At 41.6% G+C, this 20,160-nt stretch overlaps 1 pseudogene; it reads left to right on the top strand.

Moving 5' to 3' along the window:
• The window catches only part of LOC116566610, a 34,847-nt pseudogene that overhangs the window by 14,018 nt on the left and 669 nt on the right, over positions 1–20,160 (top strand).

Genomic DNA, 20,160 nt, shown 5'->3' with positions numbered 1-20,160 from the left:
GGGCTCCACCCTCATGGACATAATCGCCTCCCAAAGGCCTCGCCTGCTAATACCATTACACTGGAGATTAGGTTTCAACATAAGAATTTTGGGGGACATTCTACAATGTGCCTGGCCAGTCTCCTCAAAACTGTCAAGGTTATAAAAAGCAAAGAAAGTCTGAGAAACTGTCACAGACAAAAGGAGCCTGGGGAGGCATGCAACTAAATGTGTGGTGCCCTGCATGGGATCCTGGCACAGAAAGAGGACGTTAGATAAAAACTAAGAAATTCTGAACAAACGATGGACTTCTGCTAATAAGAATGTATCAATATTGGTTCATTAACTGCAGTGAGTATACCATCGGGCTGGCTGTGGTGGCTCACACCTGTAATCTCAGCACTCTGGGAGGCCAAGGTGGGTGGACTGCTTGAGCCCAGAAGTTTGAGACCAGCCTGGGCAACATGGTGAAATCCCATCAGGTGTGGTGGCACATGCCTGTAGTCCCAGCTTCTCAGAAGGCTGAGGTGGGTCAGCTGAGATCAACTGAGCCCAGAAGGTCAAGGCTGCAGTGAGTCACGATCACACCACTACCTTCTAGCTCAGGTGACAGAGTGGGAACTTGTCTCAAAAAAAAGAGAAACATATATACCATAGTAGTATAAGCTATTAATAATGTGGGAAACTGAGAGTGAGACATACAGGGCGCTATACTATCTTCTCAATTTTAGTGTAACTCTAACACTGTTCTAAACAATAAAGTCGTGCTGAACACAGTGGCTCACGCCAGTAATCCCAGCACTTTGGGAGGCTGAGGAGAGCAGATCACCTGAGGTTGGGAGTCTGAGACCAGCCTGACCAACATGATGGAAGCCAGTCTCTACTAAAAATATAAAAATTAGCCAGGCATTGCAGCACATGACTGTAATCCCAGTTACTCGAGAGGCTGAGGCAGGAGAATCACTTGAACCTGCTGAGGCGGAGGTTGCAGTGAGCCAAGATTGTGCCATTGCACTCCAGCCTGGACAACAAGAGCAAAACTCTGTCTCAAAAAAAAAAAAGGTCTGTTTTAAACATCTGTAATAGCTATTTTTTTCTTTTAGCTTTAAAAAATTTTGTAGAAATGGGATCTTGGGGTCTTGCTATGTTGCACAGGCTGGTCTTGAACTCCTGGCCTCAGGTCTTTCTCCTGCCCCAGCCTCCCAAAGTGTTGGGATTACTGACATGAGCCACCACACCCTGTCACAGATATTTTTTAATACCATAGCATCACGTCTACAACTTATTTGTAAATGATCCAAATAAATATTATATAAAGAAATAGAGAGACAGAAGAATAAGATAAATGCAATAAAATATTAACATTTGAGGACTCTGCAATATGGTTTGGCTGTGTCCCCACCCAAATCTCACCTTGAATTGTAACAATCCCCACGTGTCAATGGCAGGGCCAGTGGGCAATAACTGAATCATGGGGGTGGTTTCCCCCATACTGTTCTCATGGTAGTGAATAAGTCTCATGAGATCTAATGGTTTTATAAATGGGAGTTCCCCTGCACATGCTCTCTTGCCTGCTGCCATGGAATATGTGACTTTGCTCCTCCTTTGCCTTCTGCCATGATTGTGAGGCCTCCCCAACCATGTGGAACTGTGAGTCAATGTAACCTCTTTCTTTTATAAATTACCCAGTCTTGGGTAACAGACGAATACACCTGGATAAGGTGTATCTGAGAATTCTTTATACTAATCTCACAACTTTCCTGTAAGTCTGATATTATGTCAACATTTTTAGGTTGCCAGGTACAGTGGTTCATACCTGTAATCCCAAAGCTTTGGAAGGCTGTGGCAGAAAGATTGCTTAAGGCTAGGAATTTAAGGTTGCAGTGAGCTATGATTGCACCACTGCACTCCAGCACGGGCGATAGACTCAGACCTTGATTCTTAAAAAAAAAAAAAAAAGGTAAAAAGTTACCATAAACAAAAAGAAGAGACGTATACTAAAAGGGGTGAAATATTTATAATATATGTGATAGATAATGAATTCATTCCTCAATATATAAATAATAAGAAAAAATCCCCCAATAGAAAAAATAAATGGACCAGTATGTCGCCAAAGAAGTATAAGGGTCATTCAAGGTGTGTATGTATGTATGTGTATATATACATAGATATGTGTACATACATATACACACGTGTGCATACAGATATGTGTACATACATATACACATGTGTGTATGTGTGTATATACACATAGATATGTGTACATGCATATACACATGTATATGTGTATACAGATATGTCTACAGACATATACACGTGTGTGTATACATAGATATGTGTACATACATATACACGTGTGTGTGTATATATACTTATATATGTATATATTCAGCATTGGTATCAATGGGAGAAATGTGCAATTTTTCAAAACTGTGATGAAATTTTGTCTAATAAATTGCCCCTTCTAAAATAAAGCAACTGAGCTAGGCACGATGGCTCATGCCTCTAATCCCAGCTACTAGGGAGGCCAAGGTGGGAAAATTGCTTGAGCCCAGGAGTTCAAGACCAGCCTGGACAACATAGCAAGAACCCATCTCTAAAAAAAATTCTTTTTAATTGTAAAGCAGTAAACTAAGAGAAAAATCTGAAACTAACCAAAAAAAAAATCAAAGTTGGAGAGTGCATCATTAAATGAGCACTGTATTGCTGCTAATTCTCCCAGCTAGTCAAATAATCTGGTTGCAATTTGGCAACAGAAAAAGTTTTATTTTTAGTAGAGATGGGGTCTCACTATGCTGCCCAGGCTGGTCTCAAACTCCTAGTCTCAAGCGATCCTCCCACCTTGGCCTCCTAAAGTGCTGGGATTACAGGTGTGAGCCACCAGACCTGGCCCTCCAGCATTTTCTTTTACTTAGAACTGATCCTAAGGAAATATGCAGAGCTGTGTAAAATTATTATGTACAAGACGGTTCATTACAAAAAAATTAGCCAGGTGTGGTGGCACATGCCTGTAATCCCAGCTACTGGGGAGGTTGAGGCAGGAAAATCGCTTGAACCCAGGAGGCAGAGGTTGCAGTGAGACAAGATCGTGCCATTGCACTCCACCCTGGACAACAAGAGACAAACTCCAACTAAAAAAAAAAGAGAGAGAGACAGATATCTGTGTGGTGGCCCAAAAAATACTTCCAGCCAAAAATTTAGTTTATTCAAGTGATCTGGCTAGAAGTGGCTCTAGGTGTCTAGCATAAACAGACTCCAATCCTTGACTTCTCACAAAAAGTACCAAAGAATAGAAGCTTTGAATCAGAAACCACAAAATGCATGAGGAAACCCTGCTGAGAATAACATTTACTGAAAGTAAAACTAAGCACCATAGGCTGGGTGTGGTGGCTCACACTTGTAATCCCAGCACTTTGGGAGGCTGAGGTGGGTGGATCGCTGAAGGTCAGGAATTCAAGACCAGCCTGGCCAACATGGTGAAACCCCGTCTCTACTAAAAATAAAAAAACTTAAAAGCTTAGCCAGGCATGTTGGTGGGCACCTGTAGTCCCAGCTGCTCGGGAGGCTGAGGCAGGAGAATCACTTGAACCCCAGAGGCGGAGGCTACACTGAGCCGAGATTGTGCCACTGCACTCCAGCCTGGGTGGCAGAGTGAGATTCTCTCCCCAAAAAAATAAATGAAAAAACTAAGCAGAATAAACAAACTGCCTAAGTAAATCCACAAAGACTTCAGATATTGTAATTATTGCATAACAAATATAAAACATAATGTTTACTATAATGGGTACACATGAACATACAGAGGAAAATAATAGACACTGGAGACTCCAAAAGGTGAGAGGGTGGGAGGAGGGATGAGGGATTAAAAAATTACCTAATGGCAATTTTCACTATTTACCTATTGGTACACTATTAACTCTTCAGGTGATGGGTATACTAAAAGCCCAGACATCACCACTACACAATATATCCATGTAAGAAAGCTGCTCTTGTGCCCCTTAATCTGTAAAAATAAAAAAAATTTTGTTTATAGTAATTAAAGAAATTATAAGAAGTTATCAGATATCAGAGAAGGAAAAAATTGTCAAAAGTAATCAAGATGTAATGATTATTTTTAATATTTGATTATTTAGATGTATTTGAAAAAATACATCTAAAAATGACAAATATAATAACTGACATTATAAAATCAATTGATGTCAGGTAGCAGATATAGCTGAAGAGAGCAATAGCAAATTGGAAGATAGATTTGAAGAAATTATACAAAATGTAGCACAGAAAGAGAAAGAAATAGAAAATGCAAAAGAGTTAAAAGACACAAAGGACGGAGTAAGATCTAATACTTATTTAATCAAAGTTCTAGCAGGAGAAAAAAGAATGGAGAAACAATAGAGACAATGGAAATAATGGCTAACAATTTTCCAGAACTGATAAAAAACAACAATCCTCATGAATAAAAATAACTTCCATAGACCCATTGTAAGTAAACGGCAATGTGCCAACAAAGAGAATGGCATTAAACACAGAAGGTAAAGACCTAATGCCTACAAGAAAGGACAATTAGACTGAAAACTAATTTTCATCAATAACAATAACATTAGAAGACTATGGGATAATATTTTCAAGTTTCTGAGGAAAAAACTGTCAACTTAGAGTTGTATTCACTTGAAACTATCTTTCAAGAATGAGGGCGAAGAAAGACATTTTCAAGCAAACAAAAACTGATAGATTTTTCAACAAAAATAGCATCTCTAAAGGCACTTTAAAAATATATATTGTCAAAAGCTAGAAAATTATCCCTCAAATAACATTGAAGAGGCAAGGAGTAGTGAACAACAAAGACGTATGGTTAAGTCTAAATAAATATTGACTACATAAACAACAATAATAATGTCTAATTAGTGGTACTTAAAGAGAGGTTTAAATTTTGGACAAAAACATGAAAATTGGGAGGTGGAAGAACATGAAAATTAGGAGGCAGTGATGTGAATTAACATGTTCTTAAAGGTTCCTTGTATTTTTCAGGAAAGTAAAGATACTAGCTTTGGACTTCACTATGTTAAGCATTTCACAATTTCTAGATAACCACCAAAAAAGAGAAATAGAGGGTATAACTTCCAAATTGTGGCATGGGATGAGAAAAAAATGCAATGAGTAAAGAAAAAAAGCAAGAAAGGAGAAAAATAACCCTTAAAATCAAGACAAATAGAAAGTACAAAAAAACATGGTAGGAATGAATTGAAATTATCAGTAACTATATCAGTAATCATAATAATTATAAATGAACTACACTCACCAATGGAAAACAAAGAGTTTTTTAATTCAGCTCTGTGATGTTTATAAAACAGACCAAAAACTTAAGGGCACTCAAAGAGTAAAAAGAAATTTTTAGAAAAAGATACCCCAAGATACTAACCAAAAGAAAGCCAGTATGACTCTAGAAATATCAAACAGGCCAGGCTTGGTCTCTCATGCCTGTGATGCCATCACCTTGGGAGGCTGAGGTGGGCAGATCACTCAAGACCAGGAGTTTGAGACCAGCCTGGCCAGCATGGTAAAATGCTGTTTCTACTAAAAATACAAAAATTAGCTGGGCATGGTGGCATGCACCTGTAATCCCAGCTACTTAGATGGCTGAGGCACGAGAATAACTTAAACCCAGGAGGTGGAAGTTGCAGTGAGCTGAGATCATACCACTGTAATCCAGCCTGAGCTACAGAGTAAGGCTCTGTTTCCAAAAAAAAAGAGAAAGAAAGAAAGAAAAGAAAAGAAATCTCAAATAAAACAGACTTTAAAGCAAAAGTTATTACTAGAGATAGAGACTTACTACAAATTAACAAAATGTTGGATTTATCAGACAGATTTAACAGTTCTAAACTTGTATGCTCCCAATAATATAGCCTCAAAATATCAAAGTAAAAAACATCAACAAAACTGCTAGGAAAATGGAGTGAGGAAGGATAAAGTAACAACAGAGAAAACAAAAGGAAGTTTCTGTGATGAGCTAACCAGATCCCCATTGAGTAATGAAAGACTTTTTCCTCAAGCTCCTGGGAATGCTGCCAGAAAACGGCCCTAACTGTCAACGCTGTTTGGTGAGTGCTTCAGCTGAAGAAAACTGCCTTGTCCAAGCTTACTCTTCCTTCCAAAGGCAAGCCATATCAATGACTGACCAGTAAGAGTTAGAGGAATAAAGGTTCAGCTCTCTCGCCCAAGTCAGGACAACTCAGAAGGGTCAATCCTGTTCCACGTAGTTAGCTAAGGCCTATGTTGTGCCTGGATCACAACTCAACTTCTCTCTCCCTCTGCCCCATTCTTCTTCCTCACCCTCCCTTCCACATTCTAATACATGTCCTCCATGTACACCTCCATCGCAAAGACTGCTTGCCAAGGAAGAGAATCTGCACCAAATATCCAGGGGAGATGCACCGGGAAGAAATTTAAAATATGGGACTAATGGCAAGGAGGAAAAAAAATGGGACTACAGGTCAGGAGAGAAAACGGGACTACAATTAGATTTTGGTGAATTTACATGGAGGTCGTAAAAATAAAAGCTCAGTAATAGAATGAGACAGCTAAACTAAGGAATAAGTAAAGACAGCCTCAAAGATGCCAAGATCTAAGCATACAAGGAAGAGAAGAGTACATGACTGAGCAGGACTGAGGAGAGGCATCCCAAGGTGTGACGTGTAGTGTTATTGAGGTCAAAGAACAGAAAACTTTAAGAAATCTGTAAGTGAACAGTGTCAAATGCTGTAGATAAGAAAATGGCCGTCGTGGACACTTGATGTATGCCGACAACAGCCATTTCCCTTTTTTTCCTAGTCCACTCTTCAGTTTTACTCTGGGAAGTTAACACCTCCTCTTCTTTTGGTCCGCCTCTACTCTTGAGCCTCAGATGGATCTGATTCTCCCTCATGGTTCCAGTTGAGGTCCCATGCTCAGGCTTGGCCAGTGGGAACACTGCCTTCCCCTGGCCTTCAGTTTTGATTTGTGAGAATCCAGCCCAGGGTTTTTGTTCAAACTATTAAATAAGTTCTTTTTAAAATCTTTAATTAGATGATCCCAGAGTTTGCTGGCAGCCATCATGCCACCAAGGAACCTCAAAATGACGTCAACACAAAAGTGGATAAAGCTGAAAGCTAGAGAAAGTCCTGCCCTGGATGACACCATCTGAACCTGTGAACAAAGCAATGTGCAGCCACATCCCTAGCCTTTTCTGGTAGTGATCCACTGAATCCCTTGTTTTATTTATCCAATTTCAGTTGGGTTTCCTGTCACTAACAAAAATAAAAGTCCTGATAACATGAGGATAGATATTCCATTCTCAATTTTGTATTCTACTTTTTTTTTTTTTAAGTTTTATTTTAGGTTCAGGGCACATGTGGAGGTTTGTGTTATAGGTAAATTCATGTCACAGAAATTTGTTGTACAGATTATTTTGCCACCCAGGTACTACGTGTTTGACTTTTGTCACTATGTGTGGTGGTTAAAAGTAAACTAAGTACCTAGGTTGGAATCCAGTTCCTGGCTGTGTAACCTTGACCCCATGACCTAACCTCACCTTGTAAACTGGATACTGGATACCATAACAGGATGTACCTCTTAGGGTTGTTGTGAAAGTTAAGTTAATATACGTCAAGCCTTAGAACAGCACCCAGTTCTTAGTAAATGCTACCAAAGTGTTAGCTATTATTAGGTATTATTCCCAATTACAAAATCTTCATAAGCATATTACTCCTAATTATAAAATCCTCATTTTTTATTTGGCCAGTTTTTCCACTACTAGGCCAATTTCACATTCTTGTGAATAACACCATATTGAACCTTTTTGGGTATAAAGCTTTCTGTATTGTGATTACTTCCTTAGTTTTTGTTTGTTTGTTTTTTGCTTTTTTTGAGATGGAGTGTCACTCTGCCGCCCAGGCTGCAGTGCCCCGACAGGGTCTCTGCCCATTGCAAACTCCACCTCCCGGGTTCAAGTGATTCTCGTGCCTCAGCCTCCTGAGTAGCTGGGATTACAGGTGCAAGCCATCATGCCTGGCTAATTTTTATATTTTTAGTACAGATGGGGTTTCACCATGTTGGCCAGGTTGGTTCCAAACTCCTGACCTCAAGTGATCTGCCCGCCTCAGCCTCTCAAAGTGCTGGGATTACGGGTGTGAGCCACCGCACCCGGCCTATTTCCTTAGTTTAGAGTGCTGGGTAAAATATTGGTCCAAAGAGTCTATTTGCTTCTCAAAAAAATTTTAAGGAGGTAGAATCTATAGCTTTGGTCTGATGAGGCTTCTTTTGCATTTTTATGTCAATTAGGCTGTTTGTATCCACCTGAATCTTCCATCCCCTGATTTCAGTTTATGGCCAAGACGGTCAGCAATGGTGCTATGTACTATAAGAGATGCGAAAGAAATAATTATCTTTACTAGGGTCATATACTCTAATGAGACTGGGCAACTCCACATAAAGCATTAAAGAAAACTTCAAATAGAAGCAAAGTTCAAATGACTAGAAATTTTTCTGAATTTTACTTTGAAAAAGTAGAAACCATTAGAAATATGTGTAGTAAGATGCTCGGTATATGTTTGTTGAATGAATATAATGGTTACCATCGACGTCCTGGGGTACCTCCTGGTGCCTCAGGATGCTATGCACTCATAGGAAGTAGATTTTATTCTAAGTCAGTGAAAACTCAGTTTTTGTTACATTTTTTTCCCAAACAGTTTTTATGAATCACAGCTCCCTAGAGTTAATAACTTAATTACACCTATTTTACAAGAGAAACTCAACAACACAGGAATGGCCATGTGTCTTAATTACACACACATGCCTCTTTTAGAAAAAAAAAAATCTGGCTGGGCGTGGTGGCTCATGTCTGTAATCCCAGCACTTTGAGAGGCCAACAGGTGGATCACTTGAGGTCAGGAGTTGGAGACCAGCCTGGCCAATGTGGTGAAACCCCGTCTCCACTAAAAATATAAACATTAGCCGGTTGTGGTGGTGGGTGCTTATAGTCCCAGCTACTTGGGAGGCTGAGGCACGAGAATTGCTTGAACCCAGGCAGCAGAGGTTGCAACGAGTCAAGATTGCCACCACACTGCATCCTTCCTGGGCAACAAAGCAAGACTCTGTCTCAAAAAAAACAAAAACAAACAAAAAAAAAAAAAACTGATACCTTTGAGATATCAGGCATTGGCCAGGTGTAGTGGCTCACGCCTATAATCCCAACACTTGGGGAGACTGAGGTGGGTGAGTCACCTGAGGTCAGGAGTTCGAGACCAGCCTGCCAACATGGCAAAACCCTGTCTGTACTAAAAATACAAAAATTAGTTGGGCATGGTGGCGTGAGCCTGTAATCCCAGATGCTAGGGAGGCTGAGGCAGGAGAATCGCTTGAACCCGGGAAGCAGAGGTTGCAGTGAGCCGAGATCTACTGCACTCCAGCCTGAGCAACAGAGCAAGGCTCCATCTCAAAATAAATAAATAAATAAAGATATCAGGCATTTACAGTCATTATTTTAAAAAGTATAATCTGGAAATAAGATGACTTTAATGGCACAGTCTTTGAAGGACTGAGGAAGAGGTCAGCAACAACTTAAAAGAAATTATGGTTCCAGATGCACTGGCAAATTTAATTCGAGGATCAGTCCGTATTCATGTGACCTTCATAAATGATTTGAAATTCATATCCTCTCTTATAAAAGGAGTATTAAACCCAAAGCCCTGAGTTCTAGCGGTGTCTCCATTAGATATCTGTTGTTTTTGCAATGGTGCTGAGTCCAAGAGACAGATCGCAGATAGGAACCTGCATTTCCCAAAATGAGACTGCCAGCCAGACATCATTTCTGTTACCATCAGTGACTGAAGACCAAGGAGCTCAGCCTCTATGTGAGCTGCCCTTTGTCCCTAGAATCCAGGTCACTAACCGCAGGAATCTCTGCACAAGCTTGCTTGAGTATCATGAAACCAGATTGCCCATCTCTACCCACATTTTACACTGGACTGCTGAAATGAGTCGTTTTGGAAATCGTACAGGAAAATTTACTGTGCCTCACATTTCTCTTGTCCTTAGGTCTTCACCTAAGTTGCTCACCATCTCCCATATCTAATGCCTAATTCCCTCCATCTCCTCAGTAAATTACTGCACCATCGTTCACCCAGTTATGTAAGCCAGAAAGCTGGAATCATCATTTATTTTCCTTTTCCTTCGCTTCTCATGTGCAAATTGCCATTAGGTCCTGTCCATTCTAGACCCAAAATTTATTTATTTATTTATTTATTTATGAGACAGAGTCTCACTCTGTCGCCCAGGCTGAAGTGGAGTGGCATGATCTTGGCTCACTGCAACCTCTGCCTCCCGGGTTCAAGTGATTCTTCTGTCTCAGCCTCCTGAGTAGCTGGGACTACAGATGTGTGCCACCACACCCAGCTAATTTTTGTATTTTTAGTAGAGACTGAGTTTCACCATATTAGCCAGGCTGGTCTCAAACTCCTGACCTCGTGATCTGCCCACCTCAGCCTCCCAAAGTGCTGGGATTACAGGTGAGAGTCACTGCACCAGGCTTATTTTATTTTTTTGAGACAGGGTCTCACTTGGCCATCCAGGCTGAAATGCAGTGGCATAATCTCTAATCTCTGCAGCCTTGACCTCCTAGGCTCATTCGATCCTCCCACCTAGTCTCCCAAGTAGCTGGGAGCTGGGACTACAGGCATGCGCCACCATGCCCAGCTAATTTTTGTATTTTTAGTAGAGACAGGGTTTCACCATGTTGTCCAGGCTGATCTCAAACTCCTGTCCTCAAGTGATCTGCCTGCCTTGGCCTCTGAAAGTGCTGGAATTACAGGCATGAGCCACCGAGCCTGGCCTAAATCCAAAATATAAACCTAGAATCCATCTTTGTGGAATCGTTTTGTCTGCTCCATTCCGAGAACCACAGCTCTCCCTCAAGCCATCAGTTCTCCCTCAAGCCATCAGTTCTCCTTAGCCACAGGCAAGAGCTTCCTACCTGCTCCAGACTGGCCTCCTCCAAGCTTCTCCAACACACCAAGCTCTCTCTATTTTCTTGCCTTTATTCATGCTGTTTCTGTACCCAGAGTGTACTGTCCCAGGCTTTTCACCTGGACAGCTCCTTCTCACACTTCAGGTCTCAACATATATGTCATCTCCCCCAGGGTGGTCTTCTCTGTCCACTCAGTCAAAAACACTCATCTCCGTCACCACCCCATCGCCCTCTGTCTCAGGACTTCCTGATAGCACACTGCTTTTCGAATGACTTACTGTATTAGTCACGGTTCTCTATAGGGACAGACTCATGGAATAGATCTGAGGAGCAAGAAGAGCCAGTCCCAATTCCAAAACTGAAGAACGTGGAGTCTGATGTTTGAGGGCAGGAAGTATCCAGCATAGGAGAAAGATGTAGGCTGGGAGGCTAGGCCTGTCTCTCTTTTCACTTCGTTTTTTTTTTTTTAAGCTGAAGTCTTGGTCTTGTCCCTGAGGCAGGAGTGCAATGGCGCGATCTCAGCTCACTGCAACCTCCGCCTCTTGGGTTCAAGCAATTCTCCTGTCTCAGCCTCCCAAGCAGCTGGGATTATAGGCGCCTACCACCACGCCAGGATAATTTTTGTATTTTTAGTAGAGACAGGGTTTCCCCATGTTGGCCAGGCTGGTCTCCAACTCCTGACCTCAGGTGATCCGTCTGACTCAGACGCCCAAAGTGCTGGGATTACAGGTGTGAGCCACCTCACCCAGCCTCTTTTCACATTTTTCGGCCTGTTAATATTCTTGCCGTGCTAGCAGCTGATTAAATGGTGCCCACCCAGATGAAGGGTGGGTCTACCTTTCCCAGCCCACTGACTCAAATGTTAATCTCCTTTGGCAACACCCTCACAGACACCCAGGATCAATACTCTGTATCCTTCAATCCAATCAGGTTGACACTATCAACCATCATACTTACATATCCGCTAATTATGTATCATCTTTCTTCCCCATTCGACTGTAAATTTCATATACGCAAGGATTATATCCATTTTGTGCGCCAATGCACGCACAGTGAGTGGAAGGACAGTGCCTGGCATGCAGGGGGCAGCCATAAATACAGGCCGACTGAATGAATGAGTGCTTTGAGATCCCTCTTAGCAAAGACTTCTGTCTTAGGTAGGACAAGTTTTTCTACTGGGCACTCGGGACTTACCATGTGCGACAAATGCAACAGATTCCTACATTCACCAGCCATCCGCTGAACACTCCCTCCACCTGCTTGCTCGTAACTCCAACTTTGTTCTGTGAGGACCCAGCTTCCCCAGTAGTCTCTCCAGTTGAAACGGTGCCTTCTCCCTTTCCGACGCGGGAAGGCAAACACCCCAGAACCTCATTAAAACAAACACAGCCGAAGAGGACCCACAAGCTTCTTAAAGAAAACAATTTAGTGTTGACAGTCATAGGACTGGAGAACTAACAGAAGTACAGGAGATGAACTGCATACATTGATTTTACAGCCTAATTCAGCTGAGCATGGTGGCACACACCTGCAATCCCAGCACTTTGGGAGGCCAAGGCGGAACGATCCCTTGAGTCCAAGAGTTTGAGACAAGTCTGGGAAACATGGCAAGACCCCCTCTCTACAAAAACAAAAACAATTTAAACCGTAGTCAGACATGGTGGCACACACCTGTGGTCCCAACTCCTCTGAAGGCTGAGGCAGGAGGATCGCTAGAGCCCAGGAGGTCAAGGCTGCAGTGAGCACTGTTCTCACCTCTGCACTCTAGCCTGGGCACAGAGTGAGACTCTGTCTCAAAAAATAAAAATAATAAAAATTAAACATAATTCACAGCTTTAATGTTCTGTTACATGGCTAAAAAAAATTTTCCTACTCAATATTAAAAAAATAATAAAAAAGCAAAGTACAGGCCCAGCGCGGTGGCTCATGCCTATAATCCCAGCACTTTGGGAGGCTGAGGCGGGCAGATCATGATATCAGGAGACGGAGACCATCCTGGCTAACATGGTGAAACCCCATCTCTACTAAAAATACAAAAGATTAGCCAGGCGTGGTGGTTTGTGCCTGTACTCTCAGCTACTCGGGAGGCTGAGGCAGGAAAATCAGGAGGCAGAGGTGGTAGGGAGCTGCGATCACGCCATTGCACCCCAGCTGGGGGGACAGCCAGACAAAATTTTTAAAAAAAAAAAAAAAAAAAGCAAAGTGCAAATATGAGTAGTAAACTCAACTGACACTAATACCTTATTTTTTATTTTATTTTTTGAGACAAGAGTCTTATTCTGTAGCCCAGGCTGGAATCCAATGACATGATCTCAGCTCTTTGCAGCCTCAACCTCCTGGGCTCAAGCAATCCTCTCACCTCAGCCTTCTGAGTAGCTGGGGCTACAGGCACATGCTACCATGCGCAGTTCATTCTTGTAGTTTTTAAAGAGAAGGGGTTTCAACATGTTGCCCAGGCTGGTCTGGAACTCCTGGGCTCAAGCAACCTTCCTGTCCTGATCTCTCAAAATGTTGGGATTATAGGCATGAGTCACAGCACCCAGCCTTGACACTGATACTTTAATAATTATACACAGTTTGTGTTCCTCTACTGGCCCGGTAAATTTGTTCCTTTATAATTATACCCAAATTTGTACAACTTGGTACACAAATGTTTTACTCTCCTTAAATTGTTCGATAGTTTAACTGTGTTGTTTTGTTCTTTCCAGCTTCATTTATTTACTTGTTTTAAAATAAGCAGATTTTTGTACCTAACATTCTGTGAAAGGCAATGCCTCTCCAAAAATCTGTGTATATTTCTCTCTATGTTCCCTTCCTTGTTTCCTGTCTGCTTCATAATTACTGCCAGGGGGCCAGGAGCGGTGGCTCACACCTGTAATCCCAGTACTTTGGGAGATGGAAGTAGGCAGATCACTTGAGGTCAGGAGTTCAAGACCAGCCTGACCAACATGGCGAAACCCTGTCTCTACTAAAAACACAAAAATTAGCTGGGCACGATTATGGGTGCCTGTAATTCCAGCTACTCGGGAAGCTGAGGCAGGAGAATCGCTTGAACCCAAGAGGCGGAGGTTGCAGTGAGCTGAGATCGCACTACTGCATTCCAACCTGGGCAAAAGAGTGAGACTCCATCTAAAAATAAATAAATACATAATTTTAAATGTAAAATAAAATAAACATAATTACTGCCAAGGATTGGTGCAAATGTATGTGTCCCTGAGTTAGGAGAATTGACGCCATAGCCGGAAATGATAACTCAGAACTAAGATAGCCCAGCACTCCCAGACCCAAGTTCTAAACTTGCTGGTCATACAATGCCTCTGGCAACAAAAGGATCTCTCTAAAATGCAAATTCAGCATTTCACTGTCCACTTGAACCATGTTAATGACTCCTCTACTTTTACCACAAAGTCCAAACTTCTTAACGCTTCTGCAGTCAAGTAAAATCTGGCCTCTACTTAACCTCTCCAGCCTCATTTCTTACCTTCATTTACAGCGAATCTGGCTTCCTCAGACATGTCACATTCTGAACATTTGCTCTTTGCCCTCCTAAGAACATTCTTCTCCTTTTGTCCTCCCCCTACACACTCTGAATCACCCTTCACTTCTCGCTGTTGGTGTCTATCCTACGTACCCCCAGAGCACCCACAGGCCCTATCACACCATGACATCACAGCTCCCCATGCTTTTATCTATGCCCCCACTGCACTGAAAGCTCACTAAGGACAGCGATTGGAACTCTTGTGCACTGCTGCATACCTAGCACATAGTAGGAGCTCTCTCTCTCTCTCTCTCTCTCATATTTGAGATGGAGTTTCGCTCTTGTTGCCCAGGCTGGAGTGCAATGGCAAGATCTCAGCTCACTGCAACCTCTGCCTCCCAGGTTCAAGTGATTCTCCTGCCTCAATCTCCCAAGTAGCTGGGATTACAGGTGTGCACCACCATGCCTGGCTAATTTTGTATTTTTAGTAGAGATGGGGTTTCACCATGTTGGTCAGGCTGGTCTTGAACTCCTGACCTCAGGTGATCCACCCACCTTGGCCTCCCAAAGTGCTGGGATTACAGGCGTGAGTCACCCCGCCCAACTTTAATAGATATTTATTGATGGATAAGTGAATACATGTGAATGAGCAGTTAGAAATCCCAAGAAGTGTTGGCATTCATTCAGCTTTTACAACATTGCTGTATCAAGTCATTGAGTATATCTGTTGTCCTTACATTCCAGAGAAAATTGTAAAGCTGTTCCTATCAAAAGGTTCTGCAGGGACTTTATGCTAAATAGATTTATGTACAGACTAAATGTGTTTTTTAAAGGAAACATGTCTACCAATGTTTATGACTACTGGCTTAGAAGCAACTATTCACAGACTTAGGGTTACTTGTGAGCTTGCCTTCAGGGATGCTAAGAAGATCCGCCATGCCCTTCGCGTATCTCCCCTAAGGACTGCCAGTGCGATCTACTAATACAGAGCCCTTTCTTTGTCTTAAGGATTTATAGTTTTTTAAGTGCAATACTGCAGAGTCAAGTAAAACATTTTGTCTTATAAATCATTTATGCCCCTGAGATTTAAAGAAACAATCTTCTGGACTAATTAAATCATGTCTACTAGCAAGCAATCAAGAATTTTTCAATCTTGCAATGACAAATGTTCAAAAATCTCCCAAAGAATATGTAACCACACAATAATGAGAATAACGATAATAAAAACAGGTGGCTCATGCCTGTCATCCCAATACTTTGGGAGGCTGAGGGAGGCAGATCACTTGAGGCCAAGAGTTCAAGACCAGCCTGGCCAGCACAGTGAAACCCCATCTCTGTTAAAAATACAAAAATTAGCTGGGCATGGTAGTGCACACCTGTAGTCCCAGCTACTTGGGAGGCTGAGGCACAAGAATCACTTGAACCCAGGAGGCGGAGGCTGCAGTGAGCCAAGATCACACCACTGTACTCCAACCTGGACGACACAGCAAGCCTCTGTCTCAAATAATAATAATAATAATATCTAACATTTATTGAACCCTGATTGTGTCAGACGATGTTATAAGCTCTTTTCCACGTACTACCTCATTTATCTGTCAAGTAGGAACCACTCTCATCCCCATATTACAAGGCCTCAAGAGGTTAAGTGACTTGCCCAAAGTAAGACAACTGGTGTTCAAATCGAAACCCTGAGTCCAGCGCGTATGCCTTTCATTCCTACACCGCTTTTCCTTTTCTTCTTTATCCAGAATGAAAGAAAATACCTGATACCAAGGGATCAACTTGGTAAAATAATACCGAATTATTTTAGAACTAAGCCAAGGAGTAAGCATCTCAAAGTTTTCTTTTTCTAACGTAGCAGTGTTACTTTCCTCATATCCTGCATCTGCTTGGATAACCTGCATTTATATAAACATGCCTCAAATGTGACCAGTGGCAACAAAGAAGTGAAATCTATTTCTGAAATCTCTCCACGAAGAGTTTACACTAAGATTTTAAATTAATTAATTAATTAATTTGGCAAGGGACTAGAGCACACCCTACTGGCCAGCTAACAGGAAATGCAGACTTTACTTAGGGTAAAATGCTTAAATGTTTAAATAATTTGAAAATAAAGTCAGGTTAGAGTGTCTAAAAGATATTTTTTAAATTGTCTTGTAAACATCTAGATTGTGTATCTAAATTAATGTATCCATAAGACTTGGCTGGGCGCGGTGGCTCACACCTGTAATCCCAGTACTTTGGGAGGCCAAGGTGGGTGCATCACCTAAGGTCAGGAGTTCAAGACCACCCTGGCCAACATGGTGAAACCCCATCTCTACTAAAAATACAAAAATTAGCCGGGCATGGTGGCAGGCACCTATAATCCCAGCTACTTGGGAGGCTGAAGCAGGAGAATCACTTGAACCCAGGAGGTAGAGGTTGCAGTGAGCCAAGATCATGCCACTTCACTCTGCCTGGGTGGCAGGGCAAGACTCCATCTCAAAATAAAATTTTAATTAATTAATTGATGAATTAATTAATGTATCCATAAGGCTAAAACATTTCCAACAGTTATACATTTTAGAATTAGAAACACAATAACCACCAATAGCATCTATTGTTAAGAGAGCATTTGGCATATGAAATGTGGCTCAGTTAAAAATAAACAACTATGCAAACAGCCTGTCTAAAACGCACACTAAGAAAAAGTAGTGAAGCTCTAGCCCTAATACTTAAAATAATAGACTGGGAAATTAAAACCAACCTGCTCAGACTTCTCACAGGCAAAGTATCCTTTTGGGGAAAAACTAGGAAGGGAGAGCAGTATCCCTAATCAAATAATGGAAAACTGGAATGTTGCAAAGCAATATTTTTTCTGGGCTACTTTTCAATGGCCACTAAAGTTGAAAAGTCCATGGAAATCTCTTTGGTGATGTGGTACTCCTCATGGGCAAATTCAGGCTCTTATCAGCATGTGTGTTTTAGAATCATCCAGGATTTTTTAATGTGTGTGTGTGTGTGTGTGTATGTGTTGCATGCATTTTGGAAACATCCATGCACAGAAATATGAATGTTCCCAAAATGCAATGCAGCACACTAACCAAATATCCTCTAGGAAATGTAATTCCTCTCTTGGTCATATTTTTTTATTGCACACTTATCTATAAAATAGGTTTTTTAAAGTGCATAATATACATTTATATCATGTATAGACAGAAATAAAGGCTCTAGGACCAAGAGGGACATACAAAATGTTTTTAACTTTAAAATATTTATTATAAACAGAGTAGAAACACAAAAACATTCATAATCAAGAAGAATGAACACCTATAGGATTAAAATATATCAAAATACAAATATAAATTTCATAAGGTGCCTGTCCAGCATGTTATGCTTACACATGACTTGTGGCATTTCTTTGAGGGGAGAGAAAGAAGCAATGTCTTCAGGAAAACAGTGTCCGTGATTCTAAGATTTCTGAGCCAGAACCTCACCCTTGTTCTTACTCCAAGGACAGCTTCTTCTTACAGTGAAAGAAGGGCAAGTGAAAGGTGACAATTTGGGTCAATTTGATGCAAATCTAACGTTTTAGATCTTATGTTTAATTTCTTTTCTATTACAAACAATTGACTAATATTAATTCCTTGGGAAATGGCCTCAAAATTAAGTGGACTGTAAAAGATATAAAAAACGCTGTCTTACTTTAAGTGCCATGCTCTACTGGAGATAATTTTTTAAAAATTGGGTTCAGGAAAAAGAGAATATTTCCCCGAATGTCTGGTATAGTGTTCTAATCTATTAAAGGTCAATGAATAATCACTTAATAAACACAATATGCTAGTATTACTTCAAGATGCTCAGCATTTTCCTTTTAAATTCTTCCCAAGATGTAGTACATTATTATTGACATATCAATGTTATTATAACACATCATTAATAGACTATTAGATAAAAGATTTGTGGGTGTAAGTCTTCTAATGTAATTCTTCCACGGCTGAGAAAGCCGTATTATATGAATGTAACTATAAGCTAAATTTGGCAAACTAGTGGCTAAACTGGTTTTTCCCAAAAAACAAATAAATCAAGTTTATTTTGCAAGTTGTTTAAAATAGAAAAATCAGATTAATCACGTATTACTCATGTGATTTTATGATTTTTGATAATTTACCAAAACATGAGCACATCACACAGCTCACAACTGTATAGTGAGTATCCTGTTGATCTTCTTTCTCGAAAGAAGGGGTGTGTTTGATGGTTGCTCTGGTGATTATCACTGTTTTATGAATAAGGGAATGTAAAAGCATGCCAATAAGGCCAAAGCACAAATTACAGCTGTATTGTAGTGACTTGAAATAGTGTAGCCAGGGTTCCTTTCAGATGAAACTTGAACCTCTTTAGGTGCCCATTCAGTAAATACTGTTCTGTGAGGTCTGAAAAGATGTACTCTGGCAAGTTCTCAGGCTGATCTTTTTTTTACACTGATAACAGCATATGGGTAAGCCGCAAACATGAATGACACCAAAATGGGGGAAAAACTGGGACAGATTTTCTTTGGATCAAAAAACTTAGTTAGCTGGCAAGGAACTCAGCAATTAGTTGTGACTCATTTCCATCATCCTAAAATAATATCGAATGAATAGCAATAAGAAGACAGGTTAACTGAATTGTTGACAAATAGCACAGGCATGAAAATGACCCAACAGCCCCTTGTAAGCCAGAAGGGCCATCGGAAAGGAAGCCAGATTTCTCTCTGCAAAATATTAGTTTTGCAACTGAGAGAGGGCAAACATACTTCAGATTCTTTTTCTTTTTTCGTGCTTAAGGCCTTGAAATCAAAATAGGCCTTTAAATTAAATTAGAAAGTAAGTAAATAATAGTGGAGAAAAGGCAAATCACTGCATGGGGTGTAGTTAATAGTTAACTTGATAATAAGGCCAGAATCTCATTCCATATGTTAAACTACCCCAATTAGGTAGTGCTCAGTGTCTAACTATCAGGCATGATTGCTGCAGTACAAGCAGGCGCTCCAGGAGACAAGAGGTCAGCGGCAGGTCTCCGGCCTCTCGCAACAGAGCACCAGCCAGGGGATTTGTTCTAGTTAAAACTAGAGGGTTTCCGTCTGTTTGCTTTTTTTCTTACTTTAGTTACTCTTGGTTTGTTATCATTTGTATTATTTATTTTACGGTTAAACTATAAGCCTAAGTTGCATCACTGGCGCCCCGAGAAACCTCCTCCCACAGGCCTGCTGGGGCTTTGTCCTTGGGCATCCGAGGCCTCTCCAAAGCCAAAAGACGTCGGGGCCAGCTCAGGTCGCCTGAGTAAACACAAGCCTGGGAAACCGAGGGCCCCCTAGGTCAGCAGTGGGGGAGCACCTCCTGGAAACCCACAACAATCCTGTAGGGCTCAACCTCGATTTTCCAGCGCAGTCAGAGGAGCCCTGGGCTTCCCCCGCGTGGCCTCACCGCCCCACTCTGTCCCCTCATCCTCCCTTGCTGTCCTAGTCTGTCCCTCACCATCCCTCACTGTCCCACATCGCCCCTCACAGTACCTGTCTACTGTCCCAGGCCGTCCCACACCGTCCCACGCTGTCCCTCACAGTCCCACACCGTCCCACGCCGTCCCACACAGTCCCTCGCTGTCCCACGCCGTCCCACACAGTCCCTCGCTGTCCCACGCCGTCCCTCAGAGTCCCTCGCTGTCCCAGACAGCCCCACGCCGTCCCACA

The sequence above is a fragment of the Sapajus apella genome, unplaced genomic scaffold, assembly GCF_009761245.1.
Source record: "Sapajus apella isolate SASKATOON/1434 unplaced genomic scaffold, GSC_monkey_1.0 scaffold43, whole genome shotgun sequence".
Taxonomy (NCBI): domain Eukaryota; kingdom Metazoa; phylum Chordata; class Mammalia; order Primates; family Cebidae; genus Sapajus; species Sapajus apella.
Note: the sequence above shows the minus strand (reverse complement) of the source record. Positions and strands in the feature narration are given on the sequence as shown.